Source organism: Ambystoma mexicanum, chromosome 12 (assembly GCF_040938575.1).
Source record: "Ambystoma mexicanum isolate Mex_15411 chromosome 12, UKY_AmexF1_1, whole genome shotgun sequence".
NCBI lineage: Eukaryota > Metazoa > Chordata > Amphibia > Caudata > Ambystomatidae > Ambystoma > Ambystoma mexicanum.
Genome location: NC_090936.1, coordinates 1,125,420,124 through 1,125,441,295, shown reverse-complemented (window position 1 = coordinate 1,125,441,295; position 21,172 = coordinate 1,125,420,124).

Genomic DNA, 21,172 nt, shown 5'->3' with positions numbered 1-21,172 from the left:
GTCCCGACCAGGACCAAATGGAATGTTCACTGTGGGGGAAATACTGGAAGAAAAAGAGATTAAGGAGGAAGGAGAGAATGGGAAAAAGGGGAGTGAAGACCCAAAGAACACAGGGAATGGACAAGAGGGAGGAGAAAAGAATAATAACTCAAAAGAAAATGAAATAAAAAAGGAACAGAGCAACGATATACCCCTAGCAAAGGTAGTGAAAACAGAGGGAGGGGGGTTGTACCCTTTAAGAGAATTAGGAGAAATAGAAAGAGGACAGTTAAGGGCGGCTGAGGGGTACTCGAACCCAGCATACAGCCCGCCACCATATGTGGCTCATAAGAAGATGCCAGCAGGGGAGGGGAGGACTGGAGAAGAACAAACTGTGGAAATAGGACATGATGAGTGGGTAGCTGCGCAGATACTATTGAAATTACGAGGTTCATTAACAGGAGAAGAGAAGGAGGTAGTAAGGAAAATAGACGAGGATAATACCAGGGAGAGTGGAATGAGAGGGGAAGAGCTGTTACGACAAAAGGAAGAGATTTTGGAGGAACGACTAGCAGAGTTAAGGGATGAGCAGAATGAACTGATCAAACAGCTCGAGAGGGAGGAAAGAGAGAGAGCGAGGGAAAGGAAAGAAGGTAAGAACGAATTGGAAAAAATAAGAGAACGAACTGAGGAGCAAAGGAGAGAAGCTGAAAGGGTAAAAGCAGCAGCAGAAAGGGTATCAAGAGCAGTGCTACGAGAGAGGAAAAGGGAAGAAGAAGAGAAAGAAAGAGAAATGGCAATGTGGAAGAAGAGATTAGTATCAGAAACGACTAAGAAATATGAAGAAGGGAGGGTGATAGAGAGTATGTTAGAAAGGGAGAGGGTGAGATGGGAAAGGAAGAAAGAGGATGAAAGGATATTGGAAAAGGTGAGTAGTGAAGTAATGGAGGAATTAAAAAGGAAAAGGGAGGACATTGGTAGAGAAATGGAGGAGAGAAATGAAGGGGAAAGAGAAGATAGGAGAAGGGAGAGTGAAGTAAGGGGGCATGTATATAGAGACACAGAAGTAGCAACAACATCAGCGCAAAGGGGAGCGGTTGGTAAAGGAGAAAAGGGAGAACCGGACCTAATAGACTTAAACACAGTAACAATCAAGGGAAAAAAGACAGAGTGGGGGGTGCCGTTTATGAATGACTTTTGTAGTGAGGAAGAAGAAGGAATGGAGAAGGAAGGAAGAAACAGTGAAAGGGAAAGCCTAGATAAACTATACACCACCCGGACCAATACAGACTCACCATGGATCTGTAGGAGAAAGGATGAACTGGAGAGAAGTGAGGAGGAAGAGCAAGGAATAGCGGAAAGACAGACACATGAAGGCACACCGTCACCATCACACCCTCTCCCAACCCACCCTACATGCTCAACCACCTTGCGCTCATTACGTACAATCAAACTTGCGCCCTTCACAAACGAACTGACACCCTATGCAGGTCGGCTTAGAGACCTCCCTAGACGCAGGCAGGAAGGACAAATACACATGCCCACATTAAATACAGGAAATGATGGAAGAAGGGGAAAAGATGGAGAAGAAAGAGTTACGAACAGGGGAAGTACGGACGAAATTGAAGATGTAGGAGAGAGGGAAGAAGAGGAGGGGTGTGAGGACTCGATTTTATGGAACCCGAGGGGTAAAACGAGACACAACTTAATGCCACTTCTGGAGAGGGGAGGGGTTAGACCACAGTACGTCCCTTGGAAGCATACAGACTAAGAAAATATAAAGTGCAGGCTCCCATCATTAAGTGGAGGTGCGGGTAAATGGATATATGAAATGGAAAAACACACCGCAGGACAGAAACTGGCAGTGGGAGATGTAAAGGGCCTTCTAATATTGATATTAGGGGATGCAGCGCATGACATTTGGAAGAGAGCGGGATTCCCTGGGGTAACAATAGCAAACACATCGCATGATGGGGCACCATTCGCAAACTGCAGACATGCACTATGGCAGGCACTGAGGGTACAGTACCCAGACACATCAGACATAGGAGCAAACTAGAGAACAATGGGACAAAACACCAGCAATATTTTATCATATACTAGAACAAGGGCTCCCAGAAGGAGTTCAGAAACAACTGAAGAAAGTAGTGGGAATGGAAGCAAAAGCATAGCCAGAAATACAACTGACAATAGTGCATCATTGCAGGACATGGCAAGGAAAAATGAAACAAAAGGAAGAGGACAGGAAAACGGAAGAGGCTAAACTAGTACAGAAAAAACTTACTAAATACACAATGGAAGGGGCACTAATAACTACACCTACAACAATGACCCAAAGCCCCACTCAAGTAGTGGCTGCACAAGATCCCTCCCAAATACCACCCTCACAGACTATAACACAACAGGTGCCGCCACTCCAACCATACACGACCAACATGGGAGGAGGATACTCAATGCCAGGAGCTGGGTATTATAATTACAACAGGGGAAGAGGAGAAATTATGAGAGGGAGAGGATACGGATATAACACACAACAGCAGGTGGGAGGACTTAGAACTTCCTACCCCACCGGGCAACCAGTATACCAGGACAACACAGGAAGCTTTCCATGGCAGAGTAGGGAACCACCGGTGTGTTGGAGTTGTGGATTGGTAGGGCACATGTCACGCACGTGTAGAGTAAGACCAGGAACACCATCATGGAGCGAACAGGGACAACCAAGGCCCACACAGGAACAGCAGGGCATACAGCAACAGCAGATGTTGCAACAGGGAAATGAACAGCAACAACTAATAACACAACAACAGCCACAGACATATTCACTGCCACAACAACAGGTAGCGGTAACACAGCAACCCCAAGCACAACAAACACAACTGGGTAGGGTGACGGTCCTGGGACACAACCCTTACACAGGAAATGGTCAATCGTTGTACCCTCAATAGGACAGCCCACAGACGGCCTTGGTGTGTCCCATCCTGTCGGTAACACCTAATAGTGCGGAGGAACCACGCATAGAGGTAACGATAGGTGACAAAAAATTATCATTCCTTGTTGACACCGGGGCGACCCGGTCTTGCATAAGGGAAGGTAAATTTAAGATGTCGGGGTAAGCCATGAACACCCAAGGATTCTCTGGGGCTAGAGGGTTGGTTCCTTTTACTGATAACATTCCCTTATCTATAGGAGATTATGACATGTCAGTCCCACTTTTATATTATAGTGCCTCACCAGTAAATATACTGGGGAGAGACATAATGAACAGGTTGAATATGACGATCTCCTTTACGGAGGACGGCATAATTTGCTCTACTCCAGGAATTAACATGCTCACAGCACGACAGATTATGCAAGCATATTGCGGACAGACAGCGATTAGGGCTGAGCCAGTAGATGGCGAACTCTTCCAGTACGGGACAGACATGGCATTTGCATGGATGCCAGGGATAGAGGGAAAGATCTGGAGGAGGCCAGCAGCCTATTTGTTCAGACCAGAAACACCAGTCAATGAACCAGAAGGAAAGGTGGTTCCAGTGGACATTGAGAGTATTATAGCAACAGCTGATTACATTGCTGTACATGCCCAAGACAGAGAAGGAAGAGGATGGAGGGCAGTGATAGCACTAGCAGAAGGATGTAGACTGACCCAGGTGTCAGATGAGGAGTTGTTCTCAGAAGAAAAGGAGGAAGGTGAAATGGTGTTTATGATGAGTGTGGAAATATGTGTCAAAGCACTCTGGTCCTAGGCACAGGAGCGACGCAGTACCAACCACCCCCACTATGGTCGTGGAGCCTGCAAGTCGAGGCTTACGCAGGCTACCCGGACCAGAGCAGGGAAGGAGGGTTAGGGTCTCGTTGATTGGATGGGTTGGGGGGATATTAGGAAAACCGGATTGAGGATTGGGAAGTGGTTGTGGATAGGACGGGGAATTTAGGGGAAAGGGTTGATTGTTGCACGCCTTCAATTGTACTTGGTACCAAGTAACTATTTACACTCCACTTCCACATAGTCAGACTGAGGCCCACTGATTAATTCTACATACTAGTCAAAACCATGCACCTAGTTTGGTGCACAACTAATTAGCATTTTCAGCATGCACACTTAGCTCTGGTTTTCAGTGTCCTGTCCGTGATGAAGCCGTCAAGTCTTGTGGCAGGTCCGTAGTGTTCAGTGCTGGTCCAAGAAGCTAAAAGAAATAACACGAGTTAGGGTTTTGCCTCTGCATTCCCATAACCTTCTCATTCATTCCTCACACGCATACAAACACACAACATTCTTGTTGCCACCCGAGCTCAAATCACGGGCTTTTCAGTGTGCCCAAGTTCGGCACTTTTCTGAGGCTTCTTCCGCTAGTTCCTGATGTGGAAAAAATGCAGTGATTTAACTTCCACAGGGGTCTTCCTTCAGACCACCGCGGAAACTTTTGCCACGTGTGTTTTCGCCTCCCGTGCGCCCTGTTCTCCCTGGTGCCAGGAGGCGGGAACACACGTTCAAGCCTTTCGTACGCTCCGCTCCCCACAACAGATTGGCGGCGCGTCTAAGATACACGCCCACTTATCTTTTCGGTAGGCGCAGGGGCTAGGAATGGGCGGGCTAAAGCCCCCTGCGCTTCTCCCCCGATCCCTCTGATTCCCAAGATGGATTTAAGAACTTATCTTGCAGGAGCGAGGGGCCGAACTGCTTCTCCGGCGGGGCGGGGCCCCTCGCGAGTGCTTCTGGAGGAGCTGGGCTCTGCACGTCCTCTCCTTCCGAAGTCTCAAGCGCAAGCCCCGTGCCTCGGGGCTTGCGCATGCGCGTTGACGAGCCACACCCTGCTGGACTCCTGATTGGCCCATGGCGCCCCCGAGCATGCTGGGAATTGTAGGCAGGAGACTGCTTCATCTGGGAACTGTAGTCTTGGAAGGCTGCTTTTCTGCAGAAGGGGCACAGCAGCCTTTTAAATGGATACACCTTTCTGGGAATACCTCGTACACTCATCACAGCCCCAACCATGCCCCTCTGCACCCCCTGCCTAGGTCTGGTCTTGGCTTTGGCCCTGACAGCACTCCCCCTCCCACGGAAGGTAGACCTTCCAGGTTTATCTGGATAATTCTTATGGAAAGTGCGCAACAATCTTGGAGCATGAACGTGATGTGAGGGCTCCCACAAGCGCTCTTCAGGTCCATACCCCACCCAGTCCACTAAATAATACAATTGGCCATTGGCGCCTATTTTGGAGTTTAAAATTGCACGTACTTCATATTCAGGCTCTCCGTGAACCATTATCGGGGGGTTTTTCTTGACGGGAGCTCCATACGGGGCAGGTTTTAGCAGGGACGTGTGGAACGTGGGATGAATTTTCATTTGGGATGGTAATTCCAATCGAACTGCAACTGGATTCACAATTCTTACAATTGGGAAAGGGCCTAAGTAACGGGGCTGTAATTTTTTGGGACCATCCAATCGAATATTGCGGGTGGAAAGCCACACTTTGTCACCCACACGATAAGAAGGACCGGTACGGCGCTTTTTGTCTGCATAATACTTATAAGAATGTTTTGCTCTAACGAGATTACCCTGTACCTCCTTCCATACTTGCTCAATTTCAATTTGCTGTCCCGCTAGTGTGGGCAATTCCACTTCTAAGGACGGGACAGCTACAGGAAGAATATGTGGATGTCGTCCATAAAGACAGTACAAGGGAGTCTTTTTTGTGGACATGTGTACGGCATTATTGTAGGCTAGTTCAGCTAACCAAGTATGCTGGACCCAAGTGGTTTCTCTGCCTGCAGCAAAGCAACGCAAGTATTGCTCGAGCCCCTGATTCACACGCTCAGTTTGGCCGTCGGTCTCGGGATGGTACCCGGATGACAAATGGATTTCCATCCCAATAATCTTACAAAATTCACGCCAAAATCGTGAGGTGAATTGTGGGCCTCTGTCGGTAATAACATGGTGTGGAAGCCCGTGTAGGCGAATGACGTGTTGCAGGAAGAGTTCCGCAATTGCACTAGCGGTTGGGAGCCCCCTACAAGGAATAAAATGGGCCATTTTAGAAAAGGTATCTACTATAACCAATATCGAAGTGTGACCTTGTATAGGCGGGAGATCCACAATGAGGTCCATGGTTACAGTGTGCCATGGTACGTCCGGAGTTGGTAAGGGACGCAGAAGACCCGCAGGTTTTTGGTGACTGGCCTTATTACGGGCGCAGATGTCACACTTCAATACGTGTTGTTTAACGTCCTGTCGCCACTTTGGCCACCAAAAATATCTAGCCACCAGTTCTTGTGTTTTTGATCTTCCCGGATGACCTACGAGGGATGAATCATGACACCACGACATGGCCTTTTCTCGGAGTGCCGTAGTAGGCAGATACAGTGCATGAGCGTGGTAGGGAAGCCCTGCAAGAATTAAGTTCCGAGGGTCCTGTTTGCACCAATGGTGCAGTTCTTGCATAGAGATTTCTTTCTGAATGGCTTCAAAGAAGTCAGAGGTCGCTCCAATAATGTGAGCCGGAGGGATTATGGACTGGGGCGTGGGATTCGCCTCTCGAATTGTCGGTTCAGGATAGCGTGATAAGATGTCAGCTTTCTGGTTGCTGTTTCCGGGCCTATATGTGTTGATAAAATCAAACTCCGCGAAATACATGGCCCAAGGCAACTGACGCGGGCTCAGGGTCTTGGCGGTTTTGATAAATTGTAGGTTTCGATGGTCTGTGATTACTGTTATCGTATGACGTGCTCCCATCAGATAGTGCCGCCATTCACTAAACGCTGCTTTTATTGCCAAAAGTTCTCGATCTGCGATGATATAATTCACCTCAGCTGGCAGCAGCTTCCTTGAATAATAGGCCACCGGATGTAATAAACCTGTCGTGAGATCCCTTTGAGACAGAACGGCCCCCAGAGCATAACTGGAGGCGTCCGTTTCAACCACAAACGGTCTGGACAAGTCTGGGTGTTTTAGTACCGGAGCGTCAGTGAAGGCTTTTTTGAGCCGATTGAAACCCTGTTCGGCTGAGGCATCCCAAACAAACGGGCAACCCTTACGAAGAAGCTTCGTGATTGGAGTAACCAATGCTGAAAAATTCTTAACAAAGCGTCTGTAGAAGTTTGCAAACCCTAGAAAGGATTGTATATCCTTTACATTAGCCGGAGGTGCCCAATCCAAAATTGCCTGCACCTTTTTGGTATCCATTTGTACGCCGGTTGGGGTTAGGAAATAACCTAAGAACTCTACAGTGGTACGATGAAATTCGCACTTTTCCAGTTTTGCGTAGAGGTGATGTTCTCGCAATTTCTGCAATACCGCACGTACATGTTGGACATGTTCCTGGAGGCTACTGGAATAGATGAGGATATCATCGATGTACACCACGGCACATACGTCTAAATATTCTCGGAGTACCTCATCCAGGAAGTGTTGGAAGGCGGCGGGGGCGTTACAGAGGCCGAATGGCATGACCCGATATTCATACAATCCGAACTTGGTTCGGAAGGCGGTCTTCCACTCGTCTCCATCTCGCACCCGTACCAGGTGGTATGCGCCTCGAAGGTCCAACTTGGTATAGATGACCGCATCCCGAATTTGGTCAAGAAGTACAGGGATTAAAGGGAGCGGATAACGGTTTTTAATGGTTATCCGGTTCACTCAGCGGTAATCAATACAAGTCCGGAGCTCCCCGGACTTCTTCGGTACGAAGAATAGAGGTGACGAAACCGGAGAATTAGAGTGCCGAATGAAACCACTCTTGAGGTTGGATGCTATATATTCCCGGAGGTGGTCATTTTCAGCCTCGGTCAAAGCGTAGCTGCGGCTGCATGGCAATACCGCTCCTGGCTCCAGGTCTATCCGGCAATCAAAGGGCCGGTGTGGAGGTAAAGACTCGGCAGCCTGTTTATTAAACACGTCCACAAAATCGGCATATTCTTGGGGCAGATCTTCAGGACGTACCTCTGGTTGACAATTAGCAATGCTGATGGAGTGTAAGCCCGGCAAAGCCTTTTTAAAACAATGTTCTCTGCAAAATGGAGAATTCAGGTCAATTGACCCTGAGGTCCATCGAATGAGAGGGTCATGCTTTTTTAACCATGGCAATCCCAGGATAAGCCCGAATTGCGGGGCGGCAATAATGTCAAAGGCAATCTTTTCTGTATGCCCATCTCCACAGTGAAGGATCATAACACAGGTACTATGGGTAACGGGACCTGAACTAAGGGGAGTACCATCTACTGCATGTACCAGTTCTGACTTGGGTTTACATTGCACCGGAATTCCTAAAGTACCCACGAACTGGGCATCGATGAAATTGCCAGTCGCACCCGAGTCAATCAACAGTGTAACCCCTTTCTTCTTGGTCAAGAACTCTAGGTAACCCTTCTGGGTGATATATGGGCCATGATTCGAATAGCCTGCAATTGGGGCCCTGCTAACTAGGCTCGACCGGGTGACCCCCACTACCGGCGAGCCGAGGCGTTTCCCTGGGTTTTTGGTTTGGCAGGGCATTCGCGAACGAAATGCCCAGCCTTACCGCAATACATACAGACCCCGTCTTTTCTTCTCTGTTCTTTCTCTTCTTTTGTTAGGGGCCCCCGGATCGAGCCAATTTGCATCGGCTCATCCCCCTCAGATTTGTCCACCGTCCCTCGAGATCCCTTATGTTGGTCTAACCGTGGTACAGGGCGATGCTTGGGCTGCTAGACTCCGTACTTGCGCGGACAAGGTAGCGTATTCTTGCCTGGATGCGGCTAACTCCCCTTGCAAATCCTGCAAGGCTTTAGCAATCTCTTCCATGACTGTTGTGAGGGTTGGCTGTGCCGCTCAGGCGCCTGGAAAATACGTGGGCTTGCGCTTCTGTCAAAGCACTCTGGTCCTAGGCACAGGAGCGACGCAGTACCAACCACCCCCACTATGGTCGTGGAGCCTGCAAGTCGAGGCTTACGCAGGCTACCCGGACCAGAGCAGGGAAGGAGGGTTAGGGTCTCGTTGATTGGATGGGTTGGGGGGATATTAGGAAAACCGGATTGAGGATTGGGTAGTGGTTGTGGATAGGACGGGGAATTTAGGGGAAAGGGTTGATTGTTGCACGCCTTCAATTGTACTTGGTACCAAGTAACTATTTACACTCCACTTCCACATAGTCAGACTGAGGCCCACTGATTAATTCTACATACTAGTCAAAACCATGCACCTAGTTTGGTGCACAACTAATTAGCATTTTCAGCATGCACACTTAGCTCTGGTTTTCAGTGTCCTTTCCGTGATGAAGCCGTCAAGTCTTGTGGCAGGTCCGTAGTGTTCAGTGCTGGTCCAAGAAGCTAAAAGAAATAACACGAGTTAGGGTTTTGCCTCTGCATTCCCATAACCTTCTCATTCATTCCTCACACGCATACAAACACACAACATTCTTGTTGCCACCCGAGCTCAAATCACGGGCTTTTCAGTGTGCCCAAGTTCGCCACTTTTCTGAGGCTTCTTCCGCTAGTTCCTGATGTGGAAAAAATGCCGTGATTTAACTTCCACAGGGGTCTTCCTTCAGACCACCGCGGAAACTTTTGCCACGTGTGTTTTCGCCTCCCGTGCGCCCTGTTCTCCCTGGTCCCAGGAGGCGGGAACACACGTTCAAGCCTTTCGTACGCTCCGCTCCCCACAACAGATTGGCGGCGCGTCTAAGATATACGCCCACTTATCTTTTCGGTAGGCGCTAGGAATGGACGGGCTAAAGCCCCCTGCGCTTCTCCCCCGATCCCTCTGATTCCCAAGATGGATTTAAGAACTTATCTTGCAGGAGCGAGGGGCCGAACTGCTTCTCCGGCGCGGCGGGGCCCCTCGCGAGTGCTTCTGCAGGAGCTGGGCTCTGCTTGTCCTCTCCTTCCGAAGTCTCAAGCGCAAGCCCCGTGCCTCGGGGCTTGCGCATGCGCATTGACGAGCCACACCCTGCTGGACTCCTGATTGGCCCGCGGCGCCCCCGAGCATGCTGGGAATTGTAGGCAGGAGACTGCTTCTGCTGGGAACTGTAGTCTTGGAAGGCTGCTTTTCTGCAGAAGGGGCACAGCAGCCTTTTAAATGGATACACCTTTCTGGGAATACCTCGTACACTCATCACAGCCCCCACCATGCCCCTCTGCACCCCCTGCCTAGGTCTGGTCTTGGCTTTGGCCCTGACAATATGGCTAAGAGTGGCGTACAAACAAGTAGCACAGAAAATTGCAATGGCACTTGAGGCACCCACATCCACCCCAGTTCCCTTCTTTGAGGAGGATATGACAAAAGTACCCACATCATTATGGACTACTAGCCCCTATGACGTGGGGTGCATAAAAAGTATAGGGGAAGTAAGGATAAAATTGAAAAAAGGTGCAATACTCCCCAGAGTGAAACAGTACCCACTATCAAAAGAGGCAGATGAGGGCATATATGAAACCATAACGGCCCTTATAGATAATGGCATATTGGTCCCCTCAGAATCACCATGTTACACGGGTGTATACCCAGTGCGTATGGCTAGAGGGGGGTCTTGGCGCTTCATACAGGATCTCAGGCCCTTGAACAACATAGTAGAAGCAGAATACCCCATAGCCGCAAACCCGGCCACGATATTGTGTGGCATTCCAGCAGAAGCATCACGATTTACAGTGATCGACCTTAAAAATGCTTTTTTCTCAATACCATTGCACCCAGACTCACAAGATTTGACAAGCTTCACTTACAGAAACACAAAGTGGAAACACACCAGATTGCCACAAGGGTACTGCGAATCACCCTCAATTTTCAACAGAGTAATACAAATGGATTTGGGTAACATTGAAGTGGAAAGCACAGTGTTGCAGTATGTCGACGACATAATAATTTGCAGTACAAACGAAAGAACATGCAGAGAGGACTCATTAAAGATGTTGACAATATTGGCTGAAAAGGGTTACAAGATAGACATGGAAAAGTTACAGTACTGTCAAGAACAGGTACTTTACATTGGTCAGCTCATATCCCGACATGGAAGAAAGATTGCACCACAAAGAGCACAGGCCATTTCAAAAACGCCAGTGCCACAAACAGTGAGGGAACTGCAGCAGTTCCTGGGTCTGTGCAACTACTGTAGAGCATGGGTATTTGATTACAGCTCATACATAGGACCCCTGCTTGAGGCGTTAAAGGAAGCTAATAAAGGGGAGAAAAAGTTGGGGTGGACAATGGAAATGAAAGAGGCTTTTGATGAACTGAAAGATGCGATATCAACTGCTCCGGTACTGGCAACCCCAGACTATGAGCGACAATTTTCACATTGCGACTCAGCAGTAATGAAAGCGGTGTTGGCTCAAAAAACAAGCATGGGCTACAAACCAGTAGCATTTTACAGCGGCCACTTAGATCCTGTGATGTTAGGTCATTTCCCTTGCGAACAAGGTCTCGCCACAGCTGCTTTTGCGGTAGAGAAAGCATCAGCAATCACCATGGGGTGCCCAACTACACTGTTTGTGGAACATGCACTATTTGCAATATTGAATAAACCTAAGTCCACCCTAACCACGCAAAGGGAATCAGGTTATGAGATCATCTTATCCAGAGCTGAACTATCAATTGTTAAATGTAGCACGGTCAACCCTGCAAGGTTCCTAGCAGAAGTAATTGAGGAAGGAGATTATGCCCACGACTGTATGCAAATAACTGAAATGTACTCATGTACTAGAAAGATTGAAGAGAACGCACTAGAGGGAGGTGAGCTCCTGTTCATTGATGGGTCATCAACTATCGACCAAATGGATGGTATAAGGAGGACTGGGGCAGCAGTGGTAAAAATGATGGAGGTACCGGTGTGTGTGGCAATGAAATGTGTACAACTACCACAGCATTATTCCGCTCAAGCAGCAGAATTAATTGCACTAATCTTGGCGTTGAAGGAAAGCTTTGACAAACGAGTGACCATATATTCCGACAGCGCATATGTTACGTCCACTGTCCACTCAGGGCTGTCGAAATGGAGAAGAAGAGGGTTTAGGAGAGCTGATGGCACTCCAGTGCAACATGCCCTCCTATTGGCTGAACTAATTGAAGCAATAAATGACCCCCAAGAATTAGCTTTGGTCAAATGCACCGCACACACCAATGGTGAAGACCACATTTCAAAAGGGAATGCAGCAGCAGACGCACATCCGAAGTATGCTGCATATTTTGGTGAGGTATGGAACCCCCCAGAGTCAAAGAGAGGGAAAGGGAGGGGAATGGCTAAGGAGATGTTGATAAGAGAAGGGTACACCCATCTCCCAGCCACATAGATAATGGAGCTACAAGCGGCTGCACCAATGGCAGAAAAAGAAATATGGGTAAAAAGAGGATGCACAATGTCACCAACTGACGCACTATGGCGCCAGGGTGACACTGGGAAGATTGTAATACCACTGGCACTATTGAACACCGCCCTGAGCCAACTACACCACCCAGCCCACACAGGCAAGGAAGTAATTGCAGCACGAATTAGGGAAGACTGGTTCTGCCCCAAGTTAAATTCTCATGTGTCAAATTTTATCAGCAATTGTCTCAAATGTCAACAGTTTACGGCCGGTCACACTCTGAAGGTGATAAGAGGTACTATACCCCGGCCAGAGGGACCCTTCCGACATCTCAATATTGACTATGTTGATATGATCAACGTATGTCAAGGAAATAGGTATATGATTGTAGTAGTATGCCCATTCTCGAGGTGGATTGAAGCAGGGCCCTGTTCACACCCAGATGCATTCAGAGCAGCTAAATTCCTAGTGAGGGAGGTCTTCCCCAGGTGGGGAGTGTGCAAGGTACTGCGGTCAGATAATGGCCCACATTTCGCAAACGAAATGTTCCAGCACATCACATCCTTACTGAACATCAAGTATAAATTTGCATGTGCATACCACCCACAGGCCAACGGTTTATGTGAACGCGTGAATGGCATATTAAAGGAGGCAATTGCAAAAATACAGCAAACAACAAAGAAGAGTTGGTTGTATTGCCTTCCACTAGCCCTATTTGAGCTAAGGAATAGACCAGGTTCCGACCACCACCTCACCCATCACGAGGTGGTTACCGGACGTCAAATGCGCCTTCCCCTAACGCCAACATCAAGAGCATTTACCGACCACGAGAGTACTGCAAATGTCCTTGGTGATGAAATGTACCAATATGTGTCTTCTTTGATTACTAGTGTAGTGTTTGTGTCTCAACAGCTCGAGCGCACGCAGGGTGGGTCTAACAGCGATCAACAAAAAGACGCGGATAAAGAATTGGAAAAGGAAAGACTGTGCAAAGTTGCTAAAGGTGACCACGTACTACTTCGCAATTTCAACAGAAAGTGGAACAGCCCACGCTTTACTGGCCCCCATCTGGTAGAGGAGGTATCAACGAGAGCAGTAAAGCTACAGGACAAACGTGCCTGGAACCACCTACACAATGTAAAGATCTACAAACTCCAGACCCGCCCAAGCGCCACCGACAGGGCCAATGGAAGAACAACAACAGCGTCACCAACGGAGGAAGAGACTTCTACCACAATTAACAGCCTAAGTGTCCCCATACCCTGCCACCCCCCAGATTCCCCAGAGACAACTATTAGAAAAGAAAGGGGTGATCCCCATACCGCCCACCCCATGGTTACACGATCAAAGGGTAAAGAGACTTCCGCCAGTTGAGCCCCAAACCCTCTGCCCATTGACCCCCTGCCCACTGTAGTAACAATTGAACTGAAGGACATTGTTTTTGCACATATACACATTTAAACACCTGAATGTTCTCTTTCTTTTCTCTCGCACATGCAGGTACAGCGTATTATTGTACTGTTAAGAAAGTAGATAACTAACCAATTCACTGCCCAGGAGTAGATGGTACCCTCAGACGATAATTACCTGGAAGAATTGTCACACCAATTTGCATATGAAGTAAGAAGGCCAACATACCTGAAAAGAAGGAGGGTGCGTGTCTACTACGCAGCATTCCTCTTGGCCATAGAACATTCAATGCCCCACCTCCAACCATACTTGCCTGCCCTGAGAGATAGATCGCTTAGATTGGCGTGGGAACAGCTCTTTGCCTGGGCACTGAATGACTATTTGATAGGGAGAGCTTAAAAAAAAAAAAAAAACGATAACTAACACTAATAACAAGCATATTAAGAATTTTCAGGCGGGCAACTGTAACGTAAGGTAAGAGCAAAATGCCGGTGAAATTAGCATCTGTAATAAAATTGATAGGGATTTTAATGACCACCGGGTTCTTGGCTGCCTCTGTATGGCAGTACAGCTATGCTATCAATATTATTGCTGTACCCAAACCTAATACACCCCCACCCCCAGCTGCAACAGGTGTTACGTCAGGTGGTACTAGTAAAATCCCGCACAAGGAAAATAGAGTTAAACGCAGCACATACTCAGATAATAAAGGTATTGACAACTACATGCAAGATTCAGCACCCATCTCAAACAACATATGGTACCAACACATGACCTGCATAGGCAAGCAGACAACAGAAGACAGCTGCTACGTTTGCTCATTAATCCCATACGCCATGAGCGCTTCTCGAACATTTGTTGCCACGGAGATTGATGAAAAAATAGCACGATGTATAATATACCTGGCACTGTTCCAGACAAAAGGAAGATTTCAAGGGACAGTGGTGCAACTGGTGTGGAAAACACGAGATACATATCCATATGAAAACAACTTCCTCAAGACTTATTTGAGTTACCACAAGAGCAGTTTACATGCTGAAGGATTCAGATACATAACAAGTGGTCCTGAAAAAGGAGAAACAAAGAAAGTAACACTACAGTACCTACCATGTGATTGGTACGCCACTGAAGTCCCTCGTAAAAACGGATGTTGGGAAAGACCACTGGTGATAATAACAGGGAAGGTGTACATGAACAACAAATGGGACATAGGAGTGGTTGGCAGCAACATGGTAACAAGAGAAAATATTTCAACTATTGATGGACACAACCATAGATGTTGGACGACTTGGGTCAAGTACGTACCCATGCTCACGTGGATGGAGAAGGATGAAGACCCAATAACAATACTGCCGCTAACTGCGCCTAAGGTATGCTACGAACATAAAGGGGTGGTGGACGTAGGATACAACACCAACTGTGAAAGCGTGATGGAGTTACCTGAGGGGGGAGCAGGAACAGCAGTAGTAATGGACCATTACTGGGCCTGTGGAAAAAAGGCATACCACACACTGCCCCCTCTGTGGAATGGTATATGCACAATGGCGCACGTTAATGTACCATCACTAGTGGTACCCCAGAAACATGTCAATGTGGCGAACTTCCCCAAAATGGATGAAGGGAACAAGAGGAAGAAGAGATCTGTACAACCTCAGAAGGGGCCAGAGAGCAAAACCGACGGCAATAATACTGTCCTGAAGAGAAAGAAAAGACAAGGAGAACCTCTGACAGGAAATTACCTATGGGGAAGGTCGGAAACAGCACTCACTTCAATTCCACCAGAACACAGACTATTCAGCAGAGCAGCAATGTTATTCTCCTCAATAATACATCCAGGACTACAGGCTTACGCAAACGCAAAATGGCTCCAGATAACTCGATGGGAACTAATGATGACTATTAATTCTATGGTAAATGGATTCAACGCAATAAAAGAGGAACTGCGAGCTGTGAGGATGGTAGCACTTCAGAACAGATATCTACTGGACCTCCTCACAGCAATGGAAGGAGGAGTTTGCGCTAAGATAGGACAATCATGCTGCACATTCATCCCTGCCAACGATGCTGACAATGGTAAACTGACAGAAGCAGTTTTACAATTGGCCCAGATGCACTCAAAAATGATGGATGAAAGTAAAGGTGTGAAAAAGGATGAGAGCTGGTTTTCAATATTATGGTCATGGATGCCATCTTGGCTGTCAGATGGACTGAAGATTATAGTTGGATGTACTATTTTGGCTGGAGCTACACTGATCATAATAAGATTTTGGAAGGCCCGGAAGGCACGCACCACAGACGAGATGATCGAAATGGTTGGTATGCACCTCTTGATGCCAACAGATGACGGCCAACACACAGGCACAATCATAAAGGAGAGAGGGAAGTTGCGCAACCAGATCATCACCAACCACCTGGACCCACCATCTGTGAAGCTCGAAAACCCAAGAAACCCAAGGAGCTACATAGGCAAAGGGTATACTGCACTCCTGGAGGAACGTGTGCATATATGTATTGGTCATTTGAAGACCATGTTAACCACTATGGACATTTGGGAGGAATAACTAAAATATGGAGAGTAAGAGGAGATAAAGAAAAGAATATGTTTGTGGTCGACAAGTCGACCAGAGGGGGGACTGAAGTGGGAGAATGGAAGAACAGGCTCCCGCCCTTCCCCTCTCGCGCTTGGCCTAGAGGATCACGGCCTAGACACCTGCCACGAGAGGAGTTTGCCTATCTACCAGATGACCAAATACCCTGGTACAGGAACATACGGATGTGCCCATCTACCTGCCCAGCAGCCCGCCCGATCAACTCGACTAAACCTACACGTCGTTAGAGATGCCATGACGACCTAGCCAACGGTCAGCACACCTGTGCAAATATACACACCAGACACTCCCACACCAATCCACACGAAGAATATACTCAGTGCTATGACGTAGGCGACAGACATACTCACGGACGTGCATCTTTATTATTTTCCACATAGGCTCCAAAAATGCAGAAACGCAAGACGCATCATGAACTTATCTAAAAAGGCTTGCTCACGCTTCTTCTAAGAACCATGTACCATAATGAAGAATATAACGGAGACACGATACTGAGGATAGAGCAATATCCTAATATCGTAACCTAAAGCGCCCTGCATCAAACGGTTCCACCTATGCACCAGGCCCAAGTAGGCCGCAAGCAAAAGCTTCCATGAACATTGAATGAGCAAGAACTGGGTTGCTGACTCTGCAGAATGAGCCCGGCGAGAGCACACAGCCAAGGGCACGATGTTGCAATCTCGCACGCTGCAAGCCAACGCCAAGGTCGCACCTGCAAGATAAACCAGGCACACAGTAGGAAAAACAATATTAATTGTGTTGATTTTTGCCTCAAACATGGTCCCACCTCACGTGACAAAGCCAAACCTGACAAGATGCAAAGCCCAGGAGGAAGGAGACGCCTGAATCCCACGTTTCAAGACACAGGCAGATACAATTAAAAGACTCATTGGACATCTGCAGCAGTGGGAGCAGTCGACCTCCCAACATATGAATAAATCCTCACATTGTTTACACCTACCCATAGTAAAACATTGTTGCAAATGACAGGTGCACCGCGAGCTGGGAACAGCGATAGTCTCAGACTGGGAGGCTCGCGAGCGGACCAATCAGAACATGGCGCTCCTATCACTGACGCCATTAACATTGACCAATCCTCAGAGGTCTTCATTTAACAATTTTCATGTATCAAATTGAAGGGACAGCCCAGGTATACCACCTGACTAACCCTCAACCACTAACACCGTTCTCTATATGTGCGCTATACTAACCCTACCACTCGAGTAACCAATAAAGAGTGGAGATAGGTTTTTTGCTAAACTTTCCGAGTGACGCAAGTAGCACGTCATACTAAGGTAAAAAGGGCCTGCGAGCCCCACGATTGTGTGTGTGTCAGGACAGACGCGTACGCTCCTTGACCCATCCCTGCCGTTTGTCTAATAAACAGCAGAGTCACCTTGCTTCTTGCGTGTGTCTCATACTCTATCTCTTTTGGGATATACGGGAGGAGTTGGGGCCTCCCTGCCCGGAGGTCTGCGGACGGCCCGGCCGACCCCGGCAGAATTTCCCCCCCGACAGTATGTATCCTTCCCTGGCCACGCCGAGTGAAAAAATAGTCCCTATGAAAAAATAGTCCCTTTCAGGTCTCAGGGAGGCCTGAAGCGTGCAGCATGGTCTGCATCAGGTAAGTGCACAAAACACCTCCCTTTATGAGCCAAAGGCGCCAGGACTGAGTCCAAAGAGCCCCTATAAGGGGCCGCTGGGCTTTTACCCGAGGGCATGATGCCTGCTTCCGGGGGTGCTGGACCTGGCCTGGTGCTCCGGGGGTAGGCATCATGACAACATTACTCTCCCTCACCAACTCCATTCACCTTAAACTAATCATACTTTACCAGACACATGCCAAAGGCCACAAGGTCGACCTCATCTTTTCCTCTCCACCGCTAATTTCCTGCATGAACCGACTCCCTCTTCACTGGACTGACACCAATGTGATTCCTCTACTCTTATTATGCAGATCATTGCCACATAATGGCCCAGGATAAACACCCTGTGACTGAATGCTGATCTTTCAAGAACTTTCCACTAGACACCATTGTGTCATTCTGTGCAACATTCCCCATCACAGGGGATGATGCAGCCCTTCTTAAATCATGTAATCAATCTTGCAAGGAGGTAATCGATGCCCAAGCATTGCTAAAGCCTAGCCGTGCCAAAGAAAAAGTTCCTGTGCCATTGTACACACCCAAACTTGCCTTTAATAAATGCTCAATTATATCCTTAGAAACGTGGTGGTGCAAAACAAGTTGCTGGGAGGATCTCACATCGTTCAGATCCCTGTATGCTCAACATAGACAAATGCTATTTAATATATAATGTGATACAGTTTAAATATAAACTTTACACATATTTCAAATTTAGGTATATACATATAAATAGAGAAAGAGGAAACACCTCATATGTAAACACATTATTCAGCATATAACTTTTTCAGTATAAAAGTACATAAACACTAAAATAGCAGAAAAAGCCATTAGCATTTTCTATATAATACATAGTCCAATTATGTTGAATTTCATTTCATTACTCAGAATCACAACCATCCCAATGACCCAATTTCAAGGGATAGTTTTCACATAAATCCGGTTCAAAGGTTCAAACATCATGTATCCACCGGCCACCAAATAATTATTATATTAAAGAGCCTGACCTGCTTGTCCCAGCAAATTATTACAATGTTGCAATATGGAATATATTGGATGGTAATGCTCAGTAGTTTTTCGATACCCAACCATATGCTGTACATAGCTGTTTGAATTTTTATGGAGGTCGAGTTTAAACTACGGTACCAGAACCAAGGTTCTTCGATATGCTCCATATTATGGACCAGATTTCTATAGCATAGTTCATAAGTTTTAGCCAAAGTGGGACAAGCTGTAAGTAAGTGCAAGGCCGTTTTATTAACAGAGTTGTTTTTACATAAACGACAATATCTCTCAAGTGGATCACATTGGTTATCAATCCATTTGTTAGCAAGCACCGGACACAGTCAAGACGTAACAATAGGAGAAAGCGTCTGAGCCTAATAGAGGGACTCAAGTTCATATACGGCTGTGGTTTCAGGTATTCATATAGTCTATAGCGCACAAATTGGTATTTAGTAAGTGTTAGGGAGAATTCTCTGTTTAGGCTGAATTTCCTAACCTAGTGAGTCCCCCAGCAGCTTTGCTGGATTTCTGGAGTTTGTTTTTTTCCATCCTGCCAAGAGTGAGACTCTTTTCTCCCACTCTTGGACATGTATGTGTGTAATTCCTTTGAAATGTCAATGTGTTCGATGGGCTATGGGGTCTTTTACTCCATAGGGTCTCATATGTGTTTCTATGTGTGTTACACCGCACCCTACGTGTCGTAACACGGGGGCACCCTAGCGGGCCCCCACCATAAACTCCATACCCGGGGACTGACTACTGTCTCCCCGGGCATGTAAAGTCACCATTGGCTTTACTAGACCTAAATTTACTAACAGAACTAGTACCAACCATCTTATTGTGGACGTACTAGTAGGGGTAATTCGATTACTCCTGGATCTGTTACTCGAGGGGGCACTGTCCCGTCCCCCCTCGTCGAGTTTTGGCTGGTGGCAGTGGAAACTACTTGTTATGTTCGACCCCGAACATAACCCTATGGGATTCGTCCCATTGTTGGAGGTTGATACTTTTTCTCATTTATCTCTGCCGTACCACCGATCTACTTATCTTAAATAAGTTTATCGAGTGGTATTTTCTGCCAGAACTCGGTTTTAAAATGGCGTCTGTGTTCGTCTCTGTGACTCCTAAACCAAAGTTTGAGCCCTTTGTTCCACTTTTGGCGGGCCTCTGTACAGAGACCCTCCAAAGTGGTGTCATTCTGTCTGGGTTACCTCAGGGGTGTGGGAGGGGGTTTAGGCACCCTGGACCGAGTTGCCGTGCCAACTCAGGTCGCACTCTGGAGTGATTGGCCCAGGTGGTGAGCCTTCCCGCTCACCACTTAGCATGTGTTGATTGAAAGCTAGGCTGAATGAATGGGGGTCGTCTGCATAAAAGCAGGGCTTTTGGGACTGGATCTTCAGAAGTCGCCACAAGGACCTAAGAATCCGATGAGGGTAACGCTGAGCCGACCTGCAACGACGACACCTCCGGTGGAGCCCTGCTGAGCCGACTCACCACTTCCCGACGACAGAGGAGATCTCCCTGCCGGAGAGTCTCTTCCTCTGACTGGTGGGAACAACCAGTCCCCTTTGCTTTTTATTCGCCTCAGGATGCAGTGGTCGAATTGCCCGTGCACAGCACCTCGGCAACCGGATAGCCACTACCCCTGTACCACGACCAAAAGGTGGTGCCTTGTGACGGAGCACTCCGCGGCTGGTCTCTTCCCTGGTGGTGCACCGGACTTCACCTTCCTTCGACGACAAGATCATCTCTACTCTTGGCAAAGACCTGACGTGCATCCACCACAAGGAACAACTGCCCCCGCCGCAGCTGCCCTCCACAACAAGGTACCGTGTCCGCCTGGCTTCCCTTTCGTTCGGTTCGAGTGAGGTGTCTTAATCCTCTCCGTTCCGCTGGGTCGCATCCAAGCTTTGCTCATTCTTTGTTCTGAACTGTTTCAACCTGCCGATAACAATTTGCTATAAAGACTTGAATGCATCTCCACTAGAGACTTTTTGGGACATCGTGCCTTGCCTCTCTCCGAGTGGGCCTGGCCTCTGAACTTTACGATCTATTGTGATTCTTGCCTTCCTGCCTTGCATTTTATCTGCATAGGATTGAACTGTGTTGACTTCATAACCTGCCTATCTTTTTCTCTCCCATCCTAACTAATATTCGAGTGTCATCTAGGTTGAGGTATACACCTCTGTCTGAAAATAAGTGGTACCGGTAGAACCTAGAGTTGTCGATATTTTTGCTAGGGGGATTGATCGTTTC